Source organism: Octodon degus, unplaced genomic scaffold, assembly GCF_000260255.1.
Source record: "Octodon degus isolate 3935 unplaced genomic scaffold, OctDeg1.0 scaffold00025, whole genome shotgun sequence".
NCBI classification, from domain to species: domain Eukaryota; kingdom Metazoa; phylum Chordata; class Mammalia; order Rodentia; family Octodontidae; genus Octodon; species Octodon degus.
The window spans coordinates 4,885,746-4,907,124 of NW_004524601.1; the positions used below are offsets into that span (position 1 = coordinate 4,885,746).

At 49.5% G+C, this 21,379-nt stretch overlaps 1 protein-coding gene and 1 pseudogene across 2 annotated transcripts in view; one reads left to right on the forward strand and one right to left on the reverse strand.

Annotated features, from left to right (window-relative positions):
* The window catches only part of Slc39a10 (solute carrier family 39 member 10), a 96,571-nt gene that overhangs the window by 60,126 nt on the left and 15,066 nt on the right, over positions 1 to 21,379 (reverse strand). Inside the window, exon 1 of one of the 2 annotated variants that reach the window (XM_004628613.2) lies at positions 113 to 212. The exons of the other annotated variant lie outside the window; for it this stretch is intronic. The gene's annotated coding sequence lies outside the window, so the exon portion shown is untranslated. Of the gene's footprint in view, positions 1 to 112; positions 213 to 21,379 lie in introns of those variants that run through there. 2 annotated transcript variants of the gene reach the window in all.
* Positions 1 to 21,379, forward strand: part of LOC111816027 — a 67,963-nt pseudogene that overhangs the window by 9,692 nt on the left and 36,892 nt on the right.

Below are 21,379 nucleotides of genomic sequence, written 5' to 3' on the forward strand. Positions count from 1 at the left end.
CCCGGCCGCTGCCTCGCCGGCCCGCCGCCGCGTCCCGGGCCTCGCAGGCTCCGCGGCGCACGGGGCCGGTTCTGGGGGAGGGAATGTAAACAAATCGGGGTTTTATAGTTACCTCACACTCGAGTGCCGTGTGCATCTCCTCTCCGCTCGGTACCAAACCCGGCTGCACCAAGTCGTGGATTCTCCAACGCCCGCTGCGCCAACTGCGCCGCGCAGGCCCGGGCGTCCCTCGCCGCGCTACGCTGGCGGCGTACCGGGCGGGCGGGGCGCTCTGCGCAGGCGCAGCCCTCCGCCTATGGGCGCTACGCGGCGGGCGTACGCGCCGCGCGGGCCGGAAGCGCCGCTCGCGCGGGGAAGCGGCGGCCCTGGCGGGCGCCGCGCCGAGGGTCGGAGCGGTAGGAGCGCGGGGCTACGCAAATTGCGGATCTCCGCGGCTGGGCGCTAGTTTTGTTCCGAGGAAGGGCGCCGCGGGGGACCGTCCAGCGCATGCGCGGAGGCGCAGGAGGGCGGCGGGGAGCAGGGAGGCGAACCAGGACCTCCGCTGCGGCCGGGACGGCGGGGCTGGGGGGAACGGGGTCCCCGCGGCGGGACTCGGCCGGAGCGACTCCCGCGGGGCGCAGCTGCTGCACGAGGCCTCGGGCTCGGCGGGGGAGGGCGACGCGCCCCGGGAAGGCGGCTGGGGGCCCGAGGAGGAGCAGCCCTCGGGTGCGCGCCCCGTGCAAACCCCTAGCTCGCACCCCTTCTCATTCCGGTTTTGTGTTTTTTGGTTGGGGGAGCCCATTCACGGACCTTGTCTCTGCAGGCAAAGGGGGAAGCCCGAGGCCACTAACAGAGGCGGTGTCCTGGTCCTCAGGTTCACAGACAAGACGAAAGTGTTTTAACAGTAATCTAAAGTTCATGCTAGACCTAAATCTTTAGAGATCATAAAATCGTTACGGTACATCTTTTGGGTCCAAAACATTTTTTAAAAATTCAAATTTCCCTGATATTTTGAGGTTCATAATTGAACACACATCTGTACCCTAAAATATGCATAATATACTTCCAAGTAACAGCACCTGCCTTCACCTTTCTAGGGCAGCTGCAATGTTTTTAGTTACATACTTACAAGGTTAAGGCTCAGCTGCAGGCACAGTGGGTCCTTGCTAAGATACTGCAGCTCTCCTTCCATGCAGATTGGTGACAGCTGTGGCCGCAGGCCCGTGCTTCCTCCAGTAGGAACACACAGGCTGCCACGGGATCAGATACTATTAGGGACCACAGTTATTGTTTGCTGCCTGTTACATTTTCAAAAACAGGCTCTCACTATAGTTTATGTTGGCCTTAAACTCACTGTTACATTTTCAAAAACAGGCTCTCACTATAGTTCCTGTTGGCTTTAAACTCACTGTAATCCTCCTGCCCCAGCCTCCCAAGTGTTAGGTTTATAGTCGAAACAGAACCCCAGAGGCGTTAAGAAATAATACCAAGAATCAGTAAGTGGGTCATAACAAATTAAAATCTGCACAGCAAAAGAAACAGCAGAGTGAAAAGACAAACTACAGAATGGGGGGAACAAACTATTGCCTAGTTCTTGGACAGAGGACTAATACATAGATATAGTAATATCTAACTCAAAGGCACTAGCCCTCCAAAATAAAAGACCCAAGCAAACAATGGGCAACTGAAATGAATAGAAACTTCTAGAAGAAGAAACCCAGCTGGCCAATGAATATACAAAAGAATGTTCAACATGTCTGACCATTAGAGAAGTTGTAAATCAAAACAATGAGAACTCAGCATGGTGGTGCAGGGCTATAATCCCAGCCCTTTGGAGACTGAGGTAGGAAGATTGCTGGGAGATTTTGAGGCTGGCCAAGGACACACTGTGAGCTCAAGGTCAGTCTGAATTACGTAGTGAAACTTGCAAAACAACACAATTAGATTCCATCTTATTCCAGAAAAGAATGGCCATTATAAATCAGGTGATAACAAGTGTTGGTGATGCTGTGTGAGGTGGGGTGAAGGGGGTGCTTCTGTATTGGTGGGAATGTAAACTAATACAACCGCAATGCAATTCACGATGGTCATTCACCAGAAAACTTCATTTGACCCAGGTATTCTTTTTCTATTTATCTTCCTAAAAGAGTTAAAGACATCATTTTCTTGGGCTCCATGCATGCCCATTTATCACAGCACAATTCACAGCAACTAAACCTCAGTAGTCTGTAAGTCCATCAACAGATGGATGAAGAAAATGTGGTCCTGGGCATGATGGTCCATGCCCGTAATCCAAGCACTCATGAGTTTGAGGCCAGCCTAGGCTACATGGTGAGTTCAAGACCAGCCTGAATTATATAGCAAGACCCTGACTCAAAAAATACACACACACACAAAATTTATACACAATGGAGTACTACCCAGTAGGGAAGGATAAACTCCAGTAATGGGGGGACAGATCTTTTGCGTATGACAAAGCAACAAAGAGATGGACTGAAGCGGGGGAGGAACTTTTTAAAAGGCATTAAGATAGGCCTGTGTACGAATTCTCCATGAGGAATGTGATCATCATGTACTACGAACATGAGAATACTACTGGGAAGTGTTTCTAAAGCAGAAAGCTAATGTCATGCGACCTCTCCTGACACTCTGCAGAGATGACCTACTGGCACATTCCTGTCTGTACGTGCATCCAGGACACCCTTGGGCCCATTCCTGGCCCCACAAGATGCATGGGAAGAAATCGATAGCTATTTTGTAAAACCTGCACTAGTGTTAATTCTTGTGGAAGTGGGTCTTTTTTCCCCCCAGTATAAAGTGTCAAGTTTATTTAAACATCAACACTTTTTTAAATAATAAAATCCTGATGTATCTGTTGAGAGAGCAGTAAAGCCATGGAGTCTGTGGGTCATTATTCTTGTGTTTTGCTCCATTTTTTAAATTATCTGCAAATAAATGCTATTTCATATATATTTATAAACAGCAGCCATACTTCCTATTTATCAGCTCACCCAAGTATCACATACGTTCACTTTTTTTCTTTTTTGCTGACAGGGTCTCGCTGCATAGCTCGGCTGGCCCTGCACTCACTGTGCAACTCAGGCTGGCCTCCAGCACCCAGTGATCCCCTCCCCCCAGTGCTGGGATTACAGGTGTGCGCCACCACGCCCAGCTACATTCCCATTCATGCACACTGATTTGCACAGGGCCTAGAGCTAAATCAGTAGATAGGATAAATGGTGGAGATATGAACTATTGTGTTCTTCTATTAAGGAAAGGAGTCTAAGGACCAAGTTGCAGGTTTACACAAAATCACCTGCTGCGATTTTGTACCAATGCATCGTACAGCGAAATTATCACTACACGAGTTTAATTTTTGGACAGTTTTACACTAAATAGGTTAGTGATTTACTTCAATGTGTTGGAATTGGACTTTCTTGAAGGTGTAAGACCTTTTTCAGCCGTTCATTTGATTTGTAAAGAATCTCATCTGAACCATTAAAATGACTCCCAGAAACTGAAATTAAGAGGGAGGGCTATTATGTATAAATGGTGTGCATTTCATTATTTTGTTTATTCATACCATCTAGTCACAATATTTTTAAATTTTGTTTGAGACAGGATCTTGCTAGGTAGTTCAGGCTGGCCTTGCACTCACACTGTAGCCCAGGCTGATCTCAAATTCATGACAGTCCTCCAGCCTCAGCCTCCCAAGTGCTGGGATTATAGGCCTACACTACCATGACTGGCTATAAAATTCTTTTACATATCTTAAAATCTTAAATGTGACCAAGATTGGTCACTGTGAGATATAATAATTCCAGTAGTGTTGTGTCCAATGACCAGAAAAAAAAAAACAGCTACAACAGAGAAAATAAAGAGCATATCTCCTATCTCAATCTCTAGCCTGATGGAAGCAAGTCATATTATAAACCCTAATCAGTGAGAAAATAAAATAGTTACCATGGAGGTAACTCCCGCATTAACTGTGGCTCTGTTCACAATAGCCAAGAAATGGAGACACCCTGTCAGCTGATGCATGAATAAAATGTGGCACATCCACACAGTGGAGTACTGTTCACCCATAGAAAAGGAAACCTCCCCTGAGACCGTGAAATCAGGCACAGGAAGACAAGCAAGCTCATCTTCCCTGCTATGTACAGTCTGAAATGGTGGACCTGTAGAAGTCTATAGAATGGCAGTCACCACAGTGACGTATAGTTGGTTATTGTCCAGTCTGGTGACTAGATAACATTTCAGAATGCTACAAGGCAGTATTTTGGATATTTCACCACAAAGAATTGATCCATGAGGAAACATGCTGATAATGCACACTCTGCAGTGTGTAGTGCATGGAACATTACGTGTGACCCCATTCATATACGCAACCTTTTATGTTTCTATTTAAAACATGGAAAGCTGGGTGTGATGGCACATGCCTATAACCCCAGCGACTTGGCAGGCAGAGGCAGGATGGTGATGCAAAGCCAGACTGGGCAGCTCAGGGGAAGCCCGTCTCCAAGTAGTAAAACCTTTTTGAAAGGAGAAGGCCGGGACTGCAGCTCAGGGGCCAAGCACTTGCCTGACTCACATGGAACTCTGGCTCGAAGCCCCTGTGCTGCACTACAAGTAAGTGATTAAAGAGCAAATTGCTTGGATCCAGCAGGGTTACTTCTAGAAGGGCGGCTTAGGAAGAGTAGCAGGAAGACTGAATTCTGGGGCTACCAGTGGGGTAGAGAGAGCATTAAAATTTTAGGAGAGGTGTCAAAAGGTCAGGAAGGGAAGCTGTCAAGAATGTGGAAGCACAATTCTCACCTGACCCTGAATTTCAGGCTGGGGATCAAAACTCCAGCTCAGGACCCGAAGCCACAGCAGTGTGGCTGTTCACTCCGCACCCGGGCTCCACACACCAGGCTCAGCAAGAACCCCCGGGCCAGCCAAATAGCTGAGCAGATTCAGCCGCCTGCAAGAAGGCACAGGAGCCAGGGGTTCATCTGCAGCCGCCCTGCGGGGCACACTGAAAAGGCAATTGAGACTGGGCGTGGTGCGCGCCTGTAATCCCAGGTCTTGGGAGACAGTAAATAGGTGGATCACTACGAGTCTGATCTAGTAGTGAGACCCTAAATACCGTGTAGACCCTTCACTAAAATACAAAACAAACAAACAAAAAACGGACTCCAGAACTGCAAAGAAGCCATGTCCAGCCCTCAGGTGAAGTGGGGGTGGCAGCTCCCAGGAAGAGCACTTGGCGAACACACCCAAGGCCCTGGGTCCCAGCAGCAGCCCCAGATCGCCAGGGGCACAGCGCCTTTGCCCTCTCCCCAGCACTGCCAGAGAGGAAGCTGCCAGCTCTGCAGGCACACTGGGCCGAACTGGCGAGCTCAAGCAGCAAAACACTTGCAGGCAGCGCAAGACAGAAATAGATTACAGAAATGAAACAACACAAAAGGAAGCAATACCCCACTCAGAGGAGAAAAAGGTACTTGCTAAGGCTGAGCCTAGCATCAGGGGTAGGAGCCTGTGGCAGGCACACCCCAGCAGGCAGTTTGTAGCTGTACTGGTTGATACATTGTGTCAACTTGAGAGGTTTAGAACTTTCATTAAGTGACTCAGCTGGGAGCCGGGGTTCTTTGTAAACATCCTCATCCTGTGTAAGAGAGGGCCGGAGAGGGCATAAACCTACACCCCCACCCCAGGGCCTCCTGCTTATAATACAAGGAGGCGAGAGAGGCAGCTGCTGCTGCTCCTCCCTTTACACTTTGCTGTTTTCTGCGAGCATGAACTGTTGCCAAAACTGGGGGCTAAATAAACCTTTCCTTCCTTCCTTTTGGGTGTCAGGTGTTTTGTCCCAGCAAGGAGAAAAAAGTAACTGAGTATTATTGAAAGCACTCCAACAGCTGCCCTGCCCGCCTCCTGGCAGGACACAAAGCCCTTTTAGCTTGAGCCCCTCTGCACAGGAAACCAAAGCAGAGAGGCTTCTCGAAAGCCTGATTCAGGGGGCAAGTTCGTTGGCTGTGGGAAGTGGCTAAGCTGGAGATCCATCCCATGGGCAGGGCTAAAGCAAGGCCAGTCCTGGGGCCGTGGAGGTCCTGAGGGAGCCAGGCAAGGAGGTGGCAGGCAGAAGGGTTTCCACTGACCGTAGGGAAAGGAGGCTCCACCTGACCTCAGCTTTCTGACTCTTGTCTTCCTTCATCCTCCACCCTCTTCCTCCCAGGGAAGTTCGAGAGCTGCGCCGGATGCAGCATTTGGTAAATAAAACCAAGACCTGGCTCCAGGGAACAGGACTCATTAAGAAGAAACAAACACAAAAGGGCCAGGCTACCAGGCAGCCCGTGGCATCCATTCTAGGAGAGGCAGGCAGGCAGGCCACAGCTCGCAGCAGTCCCCGAAATCTGTTCAGCCCTTCATCCATCCCTAGGTCTTTGGACCCAGGGGACTTTGGCCCTGGCAGGAGCTACTGTCATTTACTATGCATCTGTCCTTCAGTAGGGTTTTCTGAGGTCTTATCTGAAGAGGAAATTATAAGGAAAGAAAACTCTAGATTCCCAAGGGCAGTGGTGGGGCTTAGAGGGAAAAGCAGGAAGGCTGCAGGCAGAGCACCAGCCTCCTGCTCCTCACAGAACACAAGGATGGAGGCAGGCAGACGTGGGCCGGGTGCATCTCTCGGTGGTCGAGGGCTCCACGGTGTGCAACATGGTCTGGGTTCTGCCACAGGACTGAGGCCAGCCCAAAGAAATTTAATAAGAAAAAGAAAGCTCCTGCCTGAACTTGAAATTTTAGGAAAGGACTGGGGATGTAGCTCAGGAACAGAGCTACCTGGGTTCAAGTCCCTGAGAAGAAGAAGAAGAAGAAGAGGAGGAGGAGGAGGAGGAGGGGGGGGGGAGGGGAGAAAGGGAGCAGAGGGGCAGGAGGAGAAGGGAAGGAAAGGGGAGAGGAAGAGGAAACTGAAGAGGAAGAAGAAATGCCTTGCAGACAGCAGTTTGCCAACCTGGACCTAGAGTCCACTAGGCAGCCATATAGATCTTTCCAGTAACACAGAAACGACCTTCCAAAAATTCACCTGAACCCAAAGGACTTAGGAAAGCACGCCACAACTGTCCACATTGGTACTGAAGATCTGCTATTTACCACGGTCAGACTCCACTGAAGCAAAACAACCAGGATGGAAACGGATCAGTAGTAAGTTACCATGTAAATATTTTAAAAGGTTTTTAAAAACTAGTTGAAATTAATAAACCCATTTTAAAATGTCACAACACAAGAATAAATTTCAGATCTTCCCTAAGGCTCTTGAGGTAATTAATAAGGAGACTCACAACTGACATTTATGGAATCAGGTCCTTCTTTGAAAATCAAGACACTGGTTTGAGCAAATGCTGCTTACCTCTGTTTATGAAAGAATTTGACAGCAAGAACGCAGCAAAACCCAAATATTATGGAAGGCAATAAATGAACTGTCAAAGCAAAGGTGATGTAGAGATTTTTTAAAATTTTCCCATACTGAGTCAAACTCAAAGCATACTTTATTTTCAATGAAAGCAGCTACGTTCCAGCCTTTCTAGAATCCCATAAGCCACCGCTTCTTTCTAACACTTATCTCTAGAGGGGTTTCAGGAAGCTGCTGGCACTGGTGAGGCTGCTGGGGGGCCCGGCTGGCTGGTGGGGTGATCTCACTCAGGGTCTGCAGGATTTCCTCCCCCCACCCAGCCTAATTACAGCGCGGCCTGTGCTCTCCCCAAGTCAGATCCAACAGCAGGTCCTCCCAGCCTAGCACTTGGGGTGTGTGGTCCAAACCGTACGGGACCATTTACGAGCTTTCCGTGTGGCAACTCCTGCAACAACCTCGCAGAGGGTGTGTTGTGATGTCCAGATTGTAAAACACACAGGGGTCCTCAGAGCACACCACGGGCCAGGATGCTAGCAGACCCGCTCCTGGAGCTGCCGCCTGCCAGTTACATCAAGACTGCGCAGGGCTCGCAGGGCTCGGGGTTTTCGGAGCTATCCACACCACTTCCTCTGAAAACGTTGGCAGTCTTTTTTAAAATAGAAAAGACAGTCAAAAGAATCATCAACTCGTAGTTCTCAGTCTGTAATGAGACGCTTAAATGTGAAAGGAAATAAAGGACAGAATAAAAAAACATATCAAGATATTTGTATTGTGAACATTTGTTCTAGTTTGCTCTGTCTCTCAGCTTGACTGACTTAAATGGAGTCCACAGGCAATGTTCATCCGGGCCTTGGAGATGAGATATTAACGAGCCCATCTGCTGCTACACTCAGCTGCAAGCTTTCGCCTCTGCGCGGCATCTGATCTAGCGGCGCAAGTATTTGTTTAGATCAGCAAAGTTGTATTAACATGTAAGCCCAATCAGGTGTGTGTTAATGCTTTCAATCCTGGTGAAGTAGATACAAGTAATGTGCAATTCAAGGGCACATTGGGTGCAGGGAGATCCATCCCAGCAGATTTAAAGTGAAATTCACTTAGCAATTCCAAAGTTTGTTTCTATCACATGCAAACTACCAGGTATCCAGGAGACCAGCATGCAGAGGAGACTGGGGCCTTTCGCAGCTTGTAGTTCAGCAGGGGAGAAGACGAGGGAGGGGGTTACAGGTCGGGCAGCCTTAGTTAGGCAAGGGAGGGTTGCACGTTGCTATGGCAGCAAAGGCCAAAGGCTGAGGCTGCCCTTGGGTATCCTGAGGGGGTGTGGGGCACCCTGTGCTGGAAGCTGAGGAGCAGGGGAAGAGGGAGCCTGGGGATCAGGAACAATGCCTTTTGGAATGCCCTCGCCGCCGCCGGGAGATGAGTACACCGGCCACAGCCCTGGGGGCCTCCAGGCAGGCAGGTGGCCTGGCACAGGGACAGCGGAAACGAGGCACACGGTAATCATGGCAGGCAGAGTAAGGCCTTTGCCCAGGGACGCCAGCGTCTGGGCAGACGGGAATATGTTGGTACACATCAGGTGGGAACAAAGCTGGCATCATCTCAGGGGTCCCTGAGTCCCTTGGCGCTGGCGCAGAAGCACAAGGGTCACAGTGATGCAAGTGGAACGCAGGCAAGAAGAGACAGGAGCCAGATTCCGCTTGTGTGCTCCGAAGGGAGGCAGCCCTGGTGCGCCTGGCCCGGGGTCCGCGCTCTGAGGTAGAGATCTGGCGCAAACACTTTTTGGGGGGTGGGGAGGTGAGAGAGGGTCTCATTATGCAGCTCAGGCTGGCCTTGAGCTCACCTTAGGGTCCAGGCTGGTTTCAAACTTGCAATGATCCTCCTGCTTCAGCCTCCCCAGTGCTGGGCTTACAGGTGAGCCACCACATGTGGCCAATCCCACATTTGTAAAGGTTTCAGCCATCCAATTTACGGTGACACGTTCGGGCAGCAACAGAAAAGGAGAACAAGGAAGAAGCTGGGTGAAGAAGGGTAGGAGGGCAGAGACACTGCCAGGTCTGAGAAATGCCAGTGAGACAGAGCCTGAACTGAATGTCACTTTGACCTGCGGCCCTAACTAACCTGGTCGCTCAGCTTCGTTTTCAGTACTTGTCGGTCAGGAAACACCATGGAGGGCTTGTTTCAACGTCTATTTCTTTATCAAGGCATGACATATATGCACAAAGCTCTGAAATTCGAACAGTAATGAGTTCTATAACACGGAAGTCGCGCTATGACATGAACAGACCTTGAAGGCACTGTGCTGAGGAAACCGAGGCAGGCAAAAGCACAGCCAGCCGAGGGTTCCCTTTCGCTGGCATCTAGGGGTGGGAGATTCAGGGAGTTGGGGAATGGAAGTTACCAGACAGGAAGAGCTGGGTGGGGGCAGTTTCCGACTGAAATAATAAACACTAGGGAAAGTAAAAATATACAAAACATTACAATAAATGTAAATTAAAAGACTGCCTTCTATCTAACATGTGCAAGGCACTGGACTCCTAGTGATCCTCCTGTCTCAGACTCCCCAGCACTGGGATTACAGGCACGTGCACTGCGACTGGTCTTGGTGGCCAGCTCAGTTCACCCAGAGACGGGGCCAGCATGGCATGTGGTGTCCAGGATCGAACCACTGTCCCTACACTTGCCAGGCAGACACTTAGTCCACTGACCTTTCTCGCTGGCCCTGCACAGTGATTTTTAAAATTAGCAGGCTTGGGGCTGGGCACTAGCTCAGCAGTCTAAGCACCTGCCCGACAAGCGGAAGGACCCAGATTCAATTTCCAGTACCACATGCCCTGCCACCCCTGCCCAGGCACTCCATGTGGGACATGGAAACCAGGCATTGTGGCACACACCTGTAATCCCAGCACTGGGGAGGCTGAGACAGGAAGATCACTATAAGTCCAAGCTGCATAGCAAGACCCTGCACCAAAAATAAATAAATAAAAGATTTTTTAAAAAAATTAAAATTAGTGGGCCCCATTCCAAAACAGATGCCCCTTCTTTGAGGAAATGTAAAACTTAGCAGATTTACATCAAACCTAAGCAAACATCCAGCTGTGCTTAGTAGCAAAGCTCTAATATTCTGATCATAGCTCCTTTCCTTTGGATCTTTGTATTTTGTGTTGCGTGTTCATCCAGGAAGCCAAGCACATCTTTTAAGTACTTCCTGCATCTGTGCAGTAGCTAAGCTAGTACTCAGTGATGCTGAGTACATTTAATGGTTGACCACTGGCTGATTCTGGATTAACCAAGCCATGGGCACATGCTGAGGGAAGAGAGGGGGCAATGACCACTACCAAATTATCACAGCAGCAGGGTTCTGGCAACCCCTTCCTTGTCAGAACTGCAGAAGCTGGGTTACAGGTGGCCTGGGGTTTGGTGGCCCCACCAGTTTGCGTTTGGGGCATGAGCCCTGCCGGTTGCAGATGGCCGCTCATCAAAGAACAGGTCAGTCACCCCAGAAAGACTGGCTAATGTCAAGAAGTCAGCCAATAACCAGCGCTGGAGAGGCTGTGGGGAAAAGGGAATCCTTCTCCACTGTTGGTGCGAGTACAGACTGTTGAACCATTATGGAAATCCGTGTGAAGGTTCCTCAAAAAGCTAGGACTGGAGATCCCATTCAAGCCAGTTATTCCCCTCCTGGGTATTTTTCCAAGTGAACAGAAAACATACCACAGTGACATGTGCGCCCCCATGTTTACAGCAGCACAATCTGTCATAGCGAAATCCTGGAAACAACCCAGATGTCCATCAATTGAAGAATGGATAAAGATGTGGCATTTTTGCACAATGAAGTACTATTCAGCTATAAAACAGGAAAAATTTGAGGCTTTTATCGGTAAATGGATACGACTAGAGACCGTACTCAAGTGAAAGAACTCAGACCCACATGTGCAAACATTGTATTGTGTCGTTAGCATGAGAACCTGAGAGTGAAAATAAGACCGGAAGGGTGCAGTAGGTACTGGGAAAGGAGAACGGACTTCTTCAACTTCTTCTAAAGGAAGGAATGACTGTGTAGCGAAGGACAGAAGAGGGAGTGGGGGAAAGAGACCTGCAAATGTGAGCAGGATGGTTTGGACAACTGCACTGCGCACTTCTGCAGGTCTGGGGAAAGGAGCACATAATGCTTAATTTGTTTTGTCTCCTTTTTTCAATTCTTTGACCTTTTTCTCTTAATTTCTTATATATTTCTTTCCTTCTTCTTCCCACTTTATACACATATATCTGGTAGTATGAACAACTACTTGGAAGACAACACTATGCGTTACAGCAAATACTGTGAAATGCATATTACTTTGTTAAGTGAAATTCTGTATTACTTGTAATTTTTGTTTTAATTCTATTTTGTACTCTCTATCTATCTATCTATCTATCTATATATATATATATATATTTTTTTTTAAGAGAACAAGCCAGAAGGAGACAGGCCCGCCATCTCCACTCTTCCACAGGTCCCTCACCCGCTCCAACCTGCCGAGGCGAGGCACCTCTTTCAGGGCCTGCCAGCCAGCTCCGGGTACTTTGCGAGCGGCCTTCCCGCTGGAGCGCGCAGGAGGAGGGTGCCACGAACGCACCTGGCCGATTCCACTGAGTCTGCACAGTGCGCTCCGGGAAGCGCGGGGAGCCTCAGGGGGACAGTGGCAACTCCAGCCACGCACAGAAACCAGCCAGAGCCAGAGCTGGGCATGGTGGTACACACATGTTATCCTGGCACTTGGGAGACTAAGGCAGGAGGATCTTTGTGAGTTTGAGACCAGCCTGAACTATAAACGTGAGCTCAAGGCGAGCCTGAGCTGCATTCGAAGACCCTGTCTCAAAAAGAAAGAAAAGGGCCGGGGAGACGGCTCAGTGGAATAAGCGCTTCCCTGGCAAGCGCAAGGGCCTCAGTTCAATCCCCGGTTACACCAGCCAGTGGCTGCGCCTCCTCTCACCCCCCCAGATTGTTATGTGCACCCTGCCTTCTCCTCCTCTCCTGAACCACAGATCTGTACAAGATGTCGCCACCCACTTCCTTAGACCCCTTCTTGCCTACTAGAGTTAGGCTTCCATCCCTACATCACCCAGGTTGCCACCACGACCCAAGCTCCTGAATCCATCTGTCACTCTCTGTGGCGTTCTGCTGGGAAGTGCGTCTCCAGGGCCTGCAAGGGCGCCTGCGGGAGGCTGAAAGGTCGGAGCTGCACAGACCTCCCAGGCAGCAGCCAGGCGGGGTGGCTGGCCCCACCAGAGGGCATCTCGCACTCCCTGCCGTCTTCAGCCCACCTCTACCAGATGGCATGCACGCAGGCAACCTTCGCTGAGCTGCAGTGACTTTGGCAGAGCCTCGCTGGCAGCAAGAGCTGTCTCTAGCTTTGTGCACACGCAGGCAGCCTCTTCTGGGTCCTCTTACTGCCCCTGCGAAGCCAGTGTGTGGATGGGGGTGCACGCAGGACCCCACAGCGGTCCTGAGGCTCTGGCAACGAGACCTGCAATTCCCAGCATTCCTCCGGGACCTACTAAGCCAGGCAGGGTACAGGGTGAAGACCAAAAATCTGGCTCCATCTTCCCATCAGAGCCTCATCTCTTCTGACCACACGCCCAACTCACTCGCTTCTTTTGCCTCCTCTAAAGTTTTAAGACTTTGTTATTTAAAAAAAAGTTTTAATGGCCGGGGAGATGGCTCAGTGGAATAAGCACTTCCCTGGCAAGTGCAGGGGCCTGAGTTCAATACTCGGTTCCGCCAAAAAGAAAAAAATAATAATAATAAATAAAAATAAAAAAAAAGTTTTAAGACTTCATCCATTAACAGGATGAAGGGAACAATCAGACAACAAAAATGAACTTCCTTCTTCTAAATATTTTTAGAAGACACAACTTCCTTCTAAATATTTTTAAATTGCTTTACTGCTAAACGGTATCCATGGTGAAAAAATTACCTACACAGTGGAAAACATTTTGATGGCCTTTCTGAAGATCAAGTCTTTGCAGGAATTTGCATGAGTCTAACATCAAATCATCCCCCGCGATCCCGCGCGGCTGGCACTCAGGGCGAAGCTGGAGCACATCAAGGACTCTGGCAGGCTCCCGGTGTAATTAAGGGTTACCACATGATTCCCTGGTTAGGAGAAATTAGTGGCCGCTGCATGGAGGAGCAAGAACAGACAGTAACAGTTTCCGCTCCTCGTGCCAGGGCTGGAAGTTTTAAGTGGCGCCCTTCCTGTCCGCTTTGAGCACTCCCGGCCTTTTAGGTTCTTTTTCTTGAATGCTTCAGGGCCAGTCAGGGCTTTCATCCAAGTGTGTTTTATGAGATTAAAAGCACAGAGGACTTCCAAGCCTCCCGTGGCTTTGTGAGGTCTCTCCAGTGTCTCTCTGCTCTCTCTCATGATCCACGACTCAGTCCTGTATCCCCAGCATACCTGTGCTCACTGCACTGGTGAAATGGCCACGAAAGAGTCACTATTAGTGGGCTGTGGTGGCACACCCCTGTAATCCCAGCCCTCGGGAGGCTGAGGCAGGAGGATCGCTGTGAGTTTGAGGCCAACTTGGGCTGCACAGTGAGTTCAAGGCCAGTTACATAGAGAGACTCCATCTCAAAAAACTAGAAGTCACCAGTGGACTCGGTGTGTAGGAAACACAGGAGCCAGCTCAATGGGCTCCCCAGGCCCAACCTAGAGCAACCTGGGTATGAAACAGAGGTGTGGGGGAGCTGCCTGGGCCTGCAAGCGATGCCCTCGAGTCTGTCCTCATTGCACAAATAGCTGAAAACTATCAGGCTGGAGAACAGTGTCCATGTGGAGGAATTCGGAAGAGAGCACAGGTTTCTCACCATCAGGGATGGTGATGATGTCCGTGTGATGTCCCCAAACTCCCTGTGGGTGGGGCACAGCGACCTCCAATTGGGAGTAGAGTGGGAGAGGGGACAGAAGAGCAGCCCTGCTCAGAGAATGCAGCCACACGCTGGGGCTTCCCAGCGCCTCTGAGGGAGGTGCTCAGGGTCACCGAGGGCAGGGCCTGTGGGAGGTGGGGACTCACTCCAGGCCCGGTGACTGAGGTTGTTGTCCAGGAGTGCTGGGAGTCCTTCAGCAGCCTTTCCCAAGACAGATCACGGCTGTGCACCTGCACTCAGGGCTGAGACAACCCTGTCGCCTTGACTGTAGCCACTGACTGTCCTGTCTGAGGCCCTCTGCTGTAGTCCTTGCCTCTTCCTTGCTCATGGAACCTGAGGTTTTACAGCAATGGCAGAAAATGACATGATATGCACAGGGGAGGCCGCGCCAGCCTGCACTCAGCAACCGAGCCTCGGCGAGGCTAAGCTGGGAGCCCACAGCACTGGGGCCTCTGAGGCCTCTGGCATCCTTGAGACCCTCGAGGGCCACGATGTCCACACGGTTCAGTGGAAGGGGCTCATAGCCATGGACACGTTCCACTTTAGAAACCCCAAATGTGACCACTTAAGCATACTTTTCATTTAAAAGTAAAAATAATAAACCTGGCATGTATTCCTGTGAACAGTATCTTACTGACTACAGCTTTCAAACTAAGAAAAACTTCTTTTTCAACAGAAGACACAGCCACGGATCAGGGCAATTTGCACACACGCGTTCTCTCGCTTTCTCGCTTGCTCTCTCTCTCGCTCTCTCTTTTTTTAAGGCTTTTATTTTTTTATTTTATTTTTATTTTTGGTGTAACCGGGGATTGAACTCAGGCCCTTGCACTTGCCAGGGAAGTGCTTATTCCACTGAGCCATCTCCCTGGCCCCTCTCTCGCTTTCTTGTTCTCTCGCTCTCTCACTTTCTCTCTGCCTGAGAAAATCCAAATCCAGTGTCTTTAAAAAGTAGAGTTGAAAGAGAAAGTATTTTAATTGTCTTTCAAATAATGTTGGTTGTTCTTCTTTGATACTATCCTACAACTCACAGCCAGAAGTTGCTGGAGGTCAGTGGTGCTGCGGAATCTAGAGACAGGTCGGAGGAATTCTGCGTGTGCTGCTCTGAATCTTCCGACCTAAGCTGCTCCTTATAGGTCTTGCTACCTGGCCTGGCTTAGCGACACATCTCTCTGCTGGGGAAAGGTCGGTGCTCGGTGCTCGGAGCAGGGCGGACCTCTCTGAGGCCGACACACCCCTCCCTTTCACACAGCCTCGTCACTTGCTGGGTCACCACCAACCTCATTTACTCATCTAAAAAATATGTTCGTGCCAGGACAGCGTCAGACTCACAGAGGTAGCTTTGAGACCACCATTCTAATTTTCACCCAAAAGCTTGAATTTTGTCATTTGCAATAAATACCATCGGTTTCCCTTGAAGTGACAGGCTTCCTGAGGTCATTTTCAAGAAAATGTTTGCAAGGTACTCATGTCTGAATAATCCCTTTGTCAGTCCTTCAGGTGAAAAGAAAAATGAGAAAAAAGTGGACATTTTAGATCACAATACAATCAATGGCATAAAGGAGACAGACTGGAATAACTAAAGTTCGTCCTCACAGAGAAGAAAAACAATTGAAACATGTAACTTAGGTGTTGTCCTGACTAGTCCTGGCTACTTGGAAGGCTGAGGTAGGAGGATCTCAAGTTTGAGACTCGGGCTACATACATAGTAAGATCCTTTCTCAAAAGCATTTGAGAGGCTGAGGCAGGAGGATGGTTGCGAGCTCGAGACCAGCCTGGGTTACAAAGTGGGCTAAAGGCCAGCCTGAACTGGGTAGTGAGACCCTGTCTCAAAAAGACAAAAGAAAAAAAAAGATAAATAAAAATTTTAAAACTGAACCTTTATTAATTTTGCCTCTTTTGATGTTAAACTATTGGTGGAGCTACCCCTACTTCGGTTTCTGCATTTGTAACACAGGGGAAAAGACCAGTAGCACCTCAACTTATCAGGAAAAGCAAATTTAGCTTTATAGAAACCCTGAGAGGCACTCAGGGCCTTGGTGGTCGGAGCTCTGCTGAGTTAAGCCTGTGTGGTATCCCATCTCCTTCACAGATGACATGCAAGTGTGGCCAGGGTACAAAGCCACCCTCACAAAAGTTCTTCCTTCTTTTTTCTGTATTTTGTGCAGGGTCTCACTATGCAGCTCGTCCTCCTAGTGATCCTGTTTTCAGCCTCCCCAGCTCTGGGATGACAGGCTGCGCCACCACACCAGCTCTCTGTGGCTGGCTCAGCGTGCCTGGGAGCAGGGTCGGCATGGCATGTGGTGCCAGGGATGGACCCCCAATCCCTGCACTCGCCTAAGCAGGCGCTTAGTCTGCTGAGCTACCTTGCCAGCCCTCGGAGTTCTTCCTTTGAGCAAGAGTTGTGGAAATAGAAATTTGCCTTTTCTCCTTATGGGATCTCTGTCTCTCTCTCTGTCTCTGTCTCTCTCTGTCTGTCTCTCCCCACTTTCTGTCTCTGTCTCTCTTTCTCTCCCTCTCTTTGTCTCTCTCCCTCTCTCCATCTCTCTCCCTCTGTCTCTCTCTATCTCTCTCTGTTTCTCTGCCTGTCTCTGTCTCTTCCTCTCTCCCCCGTCTCTGTCTCTCTCTCTGTTTCTCTCTCCATCTCTCTGTCTGGGTCTCTGTCTCTCTGTCTCTGTCTCTGTCTCTGTCTCTATCTCTGTCTGTCTGGCTCTGTCTCTTTCTCTCTGTGTCTGTCTGTCTGTCTGTCTCTGTCTCTCTGTCTCTCTCTCTGTCTCTCTGTCTCTGTCTCTCTCTCTGTCTCTCTGTCTCTGTCTCTCTCTCTCTGTCCCTCTCTGTCTCTCTCTCTGTCTCTGTCTCTCTGTCTGTCTCTCCCCACTTTCGGTCTCTGTCTCTCTTTCTCTCCCTCTCTTTGTCTCTCTCCCTCTCTCCATCTCTCTCCCTCTGTCTCTCTCTCTTTATCTATCTCTCTGTTTCACTGTCTCTGTCTCTTCCTCTCTCCCCTGTCTGTCTCTCTCTCCCTCTGTCTCTCTCTGTCTGTCTCTCCATCTCTGTCTATCTCTGTCTCTCTGTCTGTCTCTGTCTGTCTGTCTGTCTCTGTCTGCCTGCCTGCCTCTCTCTCTCTCTCTCTCTCTCTCTCTCTCTCTCTCTCTCTAAGAGAATAAAACAACACACAGGAATCCGGGAACCGGGAAGAGGGAAACCCCCTGGGCACACCAATGCATGCAGGGACTCATGGAACCGATTAGCCCTCAGTCTTATCTCCTGAATTCTTTCACATGAGATAATGCTTTGTTTTTACTATTTAAGTAACGTTTAGATGAATTTCTGTTTCTTACAGTTGAAAGCAACTCTCCTGAGCCATAATCTTGTCCTTCCTTCCATCTGTCACTTTCACAAGTCTCCAAGGGCTGGATAGCTGCGTTTGCTCTTCCCTAAATTCTGAAATTGAGCCAGCAGGTAATGCACTTGCTGGGCATTCACCAGCGACCTGCAGCTGGGACAGGCTCACCTCGTTGAATGATTAGTGCATGAGGCATAGATGGAGGTGGGTCTAATAAAAGCCAGAATTAAATTTTAATGAAACTCAACAAGGGGGCTGGGCATATAGCTCAGTGATATAAGTGCCTGCCTGGGAAGTGCAAGGTCCTGGATTCAATTCTCAGTATCCAAAAGTACCACAAAAAAGACAAAAAAAAAAAAAAAAAAAAAAAAAAAACCAAAACAAAAAGACACCTAACCAGAACTGTCACAGGGATGACAGCCAGATGTGGTGATATGTGTTTGTAATCTCAGCACTTGAGAGGCTGAGGCAGGAGGGATCTCTGTGAGTTTGAGACCAGCCTGGGCTACACACTGAGCTCAAGGCCAGCCTGAACTGCACAGTGAGACCCTGTCTCAAAAAGACACACACAAAAAAAATTACAGGGATGAGACTGTAAAACTCAGAATTCAAGGACTGCAAGGCATTCGTGTTTTACTATACTCAGAATCCCAGGGTAACCAGTTGTTCGGGGTAAAAGCTGCAAAATGTTTAGCCGTGTGCCAAGAAGGCAAGTCACGGACCGTCAGGAGACCAGTGGAGAAGTGCTCGCCGTCCTCGGCGGCACACCTGCCGTTCTCCCACTGAGGTCGGAGAGGGTGTCGCCCGTTGGAGAAGAGGCAGAGGTTGGCTTGGGATCCGTCATGTCACAGGAAGGACGTCTTCACACTCACAGCAGGCCTGCCCATGGACGTCTGAATACAGGTCTGAAGCTTTGTCACCCAGGTTTTTTTTTTACCTTTGTCACACAGTGAGATCCCCAAAATGAAATGCTTAGATTAAAAAAGTGCAGGAAAAAAAAAAAAAAAACAAACACCTGGCCTTGTAGACAGAAAGGTTTTGCTCTAGGGTCTCCATGCCCCTCTCCTTTGTGTCCACAGAAAAGCAGAAACAGCGCCCACGCCTCCCAAGTCCTAAGCTCCTGTTGCTGCGAGCAGAATCCAGCCCACTTCATGTACAAAAGCTTCAGGAAGCTTGCTTTCTGCATCTGCAAAATCAGCTGGACCCCTCCACGGTTTAAACCAGAAAGTGGTACACCTCAGGCTCAGACCCTGCGTGCGCTCCTGCACAGCTTACCTTAGAGGGCCCCTGCAATCGCTGGACACCATGACATCAAAGTTAATTATTCTGGAGGCTCCAGAACACAGATGTGTGAGTGTAATCATCATCTGGCAAACAGGTACTAATTTTTTTTTTTTTTTTAAATAAAGTAACGCACTCTCTGTTTACCAGCAGGTGCGGGCGGGGGCTCTGGAAGGGACAGGTGCGACCATCACGCACAGTAGCAGACTGGGTACTGGGCCCTTGGAAGGAAGAGGAGAGTGCAGGTGTGGTGGGACACTAAGGAGGGAGGAAGAAGGAAGAGAGGTTGGGAGCTTTCTATTTAAGCACTACAGCTCGAGAGCAAATCCAAGAGGAAATGTTGGATAAGAACAGCTAACCAGGCTGCAGAGACAGTTCAGCAGAGTAAGTGCCTGCTCTGACAAGCACAAGGACCAGGGTTTGATCCCCGGTCCCAAATGCCACACCAGCCCTGGCCCCGTCCCCAGGACATACTCCAAGCTGTGTAATGAGACCCGGTACCAAATGTGCAAATGAAGAGGAAAAAAAATAAAGCCAGCTAACCTGCGGGGCGTGGAGCATCCTCATCCTCAGGAGGCTGAGGCAGGAGGATCGCTGTGAGTTTGAGGCCAGCCTGGGCTACATAGTGAGTTCGTGGCCAGCCTGAACTACAGAGGGAGATCCTAATCAAAATGAACCAACAACAGAAACCCCAGCAAAACCAAGAGCCTCCTTGAGCTAGCTTATTGCTAATCAAAACAGAGATGAAATTCCAAATCTCTAACATCAAAACAAAACACAGATAATGCAGAGCTCTAAAATTCTTGGACAGAGAACCTCTGTAATAAAATTACATTCCCCAAGTTAAAAGTCACAGCGTACCGGGGAGCAGCTTGGGTAACTGGGGTCTCTAAGGCAGCATGGTGCCCTAGTCACTGTGCACTCCCCGGGGACTGCCACCGGGGTCATAAACGCACTCCAGCTGCTTTGCTTTCGAGCTCCAGAACGCTGTGCGTGTACTCAGAAAAGTGTGGAGGCTCTCTGCTTAGCACGGAGTGCGGCTGATTCTTCCCCGCTCTCTTCAGCAAACGGACCTGGAGGTCACAAGCGGCCGACTATTCTGAGTCACAATTGCGATTGCTTTCAAGGGCGCTCTCGGAATGCGTACACTTCTGTTGGGCAGCAGCGTGTTTCTAAAACCAGCCGGAAGCAATGAGAGAAAACAGAGGTGAGCCACATCCCTAAGCAAACAGTGCTGAGGTGCTTTTTCTTTTCTCTTTTTTTTGCCTTTTTTTTCTTTTTGGCGAAACCAGGGATTGAATTCAGGCCCTGGCACTTGCCATGCTTGGATGAATTGACCGGAAGTCATAACACCATTCCAGCTACAATGTGGTGATGGTCACCAGGGGCAGAGCGGCTTCCTAACGTGCAGGAGGCTCTGGGTTCAATTTCTAGCACCATAAAATAAACAAAAGCAGTTCTTTCAACTTTGAAATGGGCATGGGGATATAGCTCAGCTGCACAATCGCCTGCCTGGAAAGTGCAAGGTTCTGAGTTCAATTCCTGGTACCAATAACCAACACTTTGAAATAATGTTGTATTTTCTTGTTTTCTTTTTTTTATTTTTCGTACAGGGTCTCACTACACAGCTCGGACTGGAAGTGATCCTCCTGTTTTCAGCCACACACCTGCACTTGGTCTCTGGCTCAGTGTGCCCCCGGGGGCGGGGCTGGTGCAACATGGGGTACTGGGGATGGAAGCCCAGTCCTTGCGCTCGCCTAAGCAGGTGCTTAATCCACTGAGCTATCAGCCCATAATGTTGTCCTTTTGAGGGCATTGTAAATCTTTTTTGTTTGTTTTTTGAGGCAGGGTCTCTCTTTGTAGTTCAAGGTGGGCTTGACCTTACTAGAGAGCCCAGGCTGGCCTCAAAATCATGGAGATTCTTCCGCCTCTGCCTCCCAAGTGCTAGGATGACAGGAGTGTGCCACCATGCCTGGCTAAACAATGACTAAGTAACTTTTAAAAGTTGCTGTCCAGCCTGCAGCTAAGTTATATTGCAGGTTCAGCTTGACCTTTTCAGCCAGGCATCAAGTGCCCTCAGGAGCTGGGGCGTTTCCATAGTAGCGTGGAAGTACTTCTCCAAATCATCACTTTCAGTGGGGGGCCAGCAGGAAAGAATTCTGAGTTCCTGAGAACTTTACTCACTAACTGACAGGGACTTTTGCTGAGTCGCATGTGTAGGTGCTGACCCAAGGGTGACACAGGGGCGTGGTCTGCCGCAAGACACAGGGAGGTGGCACTGGAGTCGCCAGCCAGGTGCAGCTGTGTCCCTGGGAAGAAGGCCTTGTAGCCCCGCAGCTTTGCCCAGGGAACTTGAAGAAAATTCACTCTATTTTCATGAGGTCAATTGCTTGTACTTTTCAGCTCTGCTTAATGTTTGTTTTTGTCAAAAGTTTCCCTGACTCATTTGTCCACATTCAGCAGCAGCTCAACCACGTCATCCTCCTGC